The 4,494-nt window shown below is 45.9% G+C and overlaps 1 long non-coding RNA gene across 1 annotated transcript; it reads left to right on the top strand.

Moving 5' to 3' along the window:
- Positions 1–1,154: 1,154 nt before the first annotated feature.
- On the top strand, positions 1,155–2,846 carry LOC123957615. Its single transcript, XR_006821839.1, has 2 exons — positions 1,155–1,794; positions 2,770–2,846. It is a non-coding gene; the product is annotated as an uncharacterized LOC123957615 (long non-coding RNA).
- Positions 2,847–4,494: the final 1,648 nt, after the last annotated feature.

Here is a 4,494-nt window from a genome sequence, read left to right as displayed (position 1 = left end):
CGTAGTTATCAGCTGGATATGATGTGAATATTTGAGTGAGGATGACTGTGGTGCAGCTGAAACAAATAAATGTAGTTTAAAAGTCAGTTTTTATTATCTGCTGATCGTCTGAATGTGTTTTGACAGCATAAAATTTCATAAAATACGAAATGAGCAAGATTTTATTAATGTAACATAGACATCTAAAACTTTACAGTCAGTTTGAACCTAGACACAATTTACATTATAAAAAATCATTAATAGGCCGACTGAGTCAGACTTTCACTTTCCAATCACAGGTCCATGAGCTGCGTAAACTGTGTCTAATCTGTTCCATTAATATTTTCATCTTCAGTTATTGCACCGGCATTTAGTCCCGTCAGGTTACAGCTGAATAAACAGGACTGTAGCCATTTAAAATGAATAACTGTAGGCCTAAATGATGAATGAGCAACGCTGAATATAATGTTTACGTATCGATCCTCCACTCCTGCGCTTTAGAGCCAATCAGGGTCCGCGTTGGCACGTGTTCATATTTCTAGCTCCACCTGATTAAAATGGAGGCTCTGCCTTTATTTACCTGTTGCCATGGTGAATCGTAGTATCGGAGCTCCATTGATGAGGCTTTTTTTCATCCCCACACACGCGCTTCAATCAGGCTCAACATACTCAGAGTTGACTGAACTGATTCTGATTGGCCTTTCTGAAACCGAAAACTCGGAGTTTGACAGCTCAGAGTTCGTGAACCCAGAGTTCAGGTTTACATTCAGAGTTTGTTGAACCTGCTTTTTGAAACAGGGCCCTGGTTTACATGGTTGTATTTTTTTTTGTCATACTGCAGATTGCTGCAGCTCCCTTTTAGCTGTGGAGTGATACATCTTGTCTCTAAATGATCTTTGTTGGGAGTTGCACATGCTCAGTTCCTAGTTAAGGACTACTAGCCAATCAGAAGCAGAGAAGGGCGGGTCAGCGAGAAGCCGGTAAACGGCTCGGGTTCAGCCGTACGTGTTGCCGACCGGCTCGGCAACACGGACTGGAGCGAGAGTTTCAGAGCGGTGAGTTATTAATCTGTATCCATAAAGTTTTAACTGAGCTCTGTCTCTACATCACAGGAACAACTTTATGTCCACTGACTGCCTGGAGGGTAGCTAGTGTTTGGAAGGGAGAGGAGAGCTGTGTGCTGCAGCTCGCTGTTTCTGAGGGCGTGTCGGAGTCGCCGCTCGGCGAGCGTTACATGAGGCGCGTTTAGCTTTCATCTCCCATAACTGACAGAATATTCACGGCACTAGCTAGCATCATCCTCCTCTGTAGAGACAACAAGTAAAAGGACTGTAGCCTTGTTTCAACCAGCAGCGGAAACATAAAGTGGAGAATCTTCTTTTAACTCAACGCTCGTGATTCAGGATCGGGTTCATCCTTGTCACCTCCAGATAAGTCTGCTGTGCGGTTTGCTAACTTTGTGTCTCCTGTGGTGAGTTAGCTGTGTAACGTTAGCCCACATTACATGCTCATATTAAATCATTTAGTTCACCTGGAGAGATTTTAGGATTCTAGATATAGGATAGATTCTCCACTTTATGTTTCTGCTGCTGTTTGAAACAACGCTACAGTCCTTTTACTTGTCTCTACAGAGGAGGATGACGCCAGAGCCCTATAAAGAGAGAGTCGCGTCATCTCCGTTCACTCCAGGGGACCAGTTTTTCACAGCAATGGTGGATCACGGAGTGTCTGAATAGTTCCCGGAAGTAAGCATAAAATGCTAGCAGCGCAGCAGAGCTGCAATAGAAAATGCTATCTCGGATGCACATTTGAAAGGTAAGACGTGTAAAAAATGACATTATATATTATTAGCATCAATTTAACATGTGCATTAAAAGATGTTAGTGGACTTCCCCCACTAAATTAGAAGATTTAGGGACATTAACGGTTAACAAATTAACATACTGGCAATGGATAAATTTAGCAGCACACAATATAAACAGGGGCAGCCTATTAATTTATTTTAAAATAGGCCTACGTGTTTTTGGGGGGTGGTATTTAATTTTATTTAAATATATTAGTGGTGCATGTATGAATAAAAGATTTCAAAACATTATTTATTTGGGTGGGGTGGGGTTATCCCTAACACTAAAAGTAGTATACTAGCATATTATAAAAACAATCTTCATTAATTATATTAGAGCAGTAGACTCTGCGAGGTGGAGGAGCAGTGAAGCTAAAGAGTACTGAGTGGTGAGACAGAAAACAACACGATTGTAAATGCCTATTATAATATACCATTTATAAGAAATCATACTTCAAATCTTTTATTATTTTTTTCCCCTTCTCCCAGTGTCTGCATCCTGTCTTAGCTTATGAGCTTATTTTCCACACAACAATTCAGGTTTATTAACCCACATTAATACATCATAGTGGCTGAATGCACCATATTGGTGAACACTTACTGGATATGTTTACTTTAATTACATAATTACTTTGTACAAATTCATATCACATCATCAGAGTTCCTGTATGTGAGAACTGTTTGAAAAAACAAAAACATTCACTAACAACTTATACAGTAACTGATACCAATATCAGCCGCAAAAGCTGTTAATGAAGTTCCAAAATTTAACAATGCATAACTTTCTCAATCAAACCTGTAGCTGTTTAGAAGAAAGGTTGAATTGAGAGCAACTGGACTTCTTCTGAAATGTCCAGTTGCTCCCGATTCAACATGACCTGGATGAATATTTACCGATGTGTAGGTTTGTCTAACCCCTTTTCTCTCTCTTGTTCTCCCTCTCTCAGCACAAGAATCACAGGGGGTTCAGTGGAGTCTGAAGATGATCTGCAGTGATGTTTTTAATAAAACAAACATAAAGCCAGTGATGTGTTCTTTCTTTGTGGAAAAAGTACCTCACATATTTTTTGTTGTTAGCCTCTTTAGTGCAGCAGCATCTCCACATAGCACAATAAACCGTGCTGTAGACTATTGTAAGGTAAGGGGGATATAGCCACGATCATCAGGTGATGATCCTTGTGCTCATCTAGCGAAGCTGGCTTCGCAAGGAGTGTTCCGTGACCGGTCTAGTAAAGCCGGCTTGGCAAGGACAGGGCCGTGACTCCCCTTGTAAAGCCAGCTTGGCAAGGACATCTAGCGAAGCTGGCTTCGTAAGGACAGGGCCGTGACTCCCCTTGTAAAGCCGGCTTGGCAAGATCATCTAGCCAAGCCGGCTTGGCAAGGAGTGTTCCGTGACCGGTCTAGCGAGGCTGGCTTCGCAAGGAAAGCCGAGTTGACACTTTGAAACGAGCTGTTGGATGCTGTCCCTCTCGCAGCGTATGTGCTGCGTTTGGGACGGAATCCAACAGCTAGATTCAAAGTGTGAAAATGGGCTTCCTTGTAAAGCCGGCTTGGCAAGAACATCTAGCGAAGCCAGCTTTGTAAGGACAGGGCCGTGACTCCCCTTGTAAAGCCGGCTTGGCAAGATCATCTAGCAAAGCCGGCTTTGTAAGGACAGGGCCGTGGCTGCTTGGGCTTAGGCAACACTGAGCTGCAACGGTTAGGTGGAGGACAGGAGGCAATGTCCACCAAAATAACCACGGCCGGGTTTAGGCGACACTGAGCTGCGACAGCGGGCGCCGAGCCGGACGCGCGGACGCCTGGGTGGGCCCCCCGGGACCGCCCCGGAGCCGAGGCCAAAGTTGGGAGGTTAGGCAATGTTAAGTCAATGGGGGCCTTTGGGACGCCTTTCCCGCCAGACGAGGTCCCGCGGCCCCGGGGCCAGCGCGGCGTGGTAGCGGGCGCCCAGCCGGACGCGCGGACGCCCGGGTCGGCCGGCTGCGACCGCGGGAAGCGCCCAGTAAGACGGGGCAAAGTTGAGGCCAGACAATGTAAAGGCAATTGGATCTAGTGAAGCCGGCTTCGCAAGGACAGGGCCGTGACTCCCCTTGTAAAGCTGGCTTGGCAAGGACATCTAGCAAAGCCGGCTTCGTAAGGACAGGGCCGTGACTCCCCTTGTAAAGCTGGCTTGGCAAGGTCATCTAGCGAAGCCGGCTTCGCAAGGAGTGGGTTTTTGACACTTTGAAAATGTACATCGCCAGAGGCTGGTTAAGGAACTAGGGTAAGGGGGTTATAGCCACCATCATCAGGTGATGATCCTTGTGCTCATCTAGCGAAGCTGGCTTCGCAAGGAGTGTTCCGTGACCGGTCTAGTAAAGCTGGCTTGGCAAGGACAGGGCCGTGACTCCCCTTGTAAAGCCGGCTTGGCAAGGACATCTAGCGAAGCCGGCTTTGTAAGGACAGGGCCGTGAGGGTTAGGGGTTAGGGGAAGGGGAAAAAGAGCTGGCTAACGACTTACAAAGCTCTGAGGTTCGAACACGGTCAATATTTTCCTTTTTAACTTCAGCTTGAGGCTTTCTATTTTAGGTTTCCAGGATCTTCTGCTTGAGGCTTTTCCAATTGAGGTTTTCAGTGAGTCACGGTAAGTACTGAGGTTAAGGTGAGGGATTTGGGCTGGGTAAGAGTGTCCCCGC

Source organism: Micropterus dolomieu, linkage group LG19, assembly GCF_021292245.1.
Source record: "Micropterus dolomieu isolate WLL.071019.BEF.003 ecotype Adirondacks linkage group LG19, ASM2129224v1, whole genome shotgun sequence".
Taxonomy (NCBI): domain Eukaryota; kingdom Metazoa; phylum Chordata; class Actinopteri; order Centrarchiformes; family Centrarchidae; genus Micropterus; species Micropterus dolomieu.
This window is presented reverse-complemented; position numbering and strand designations above follow the sequence as displayed.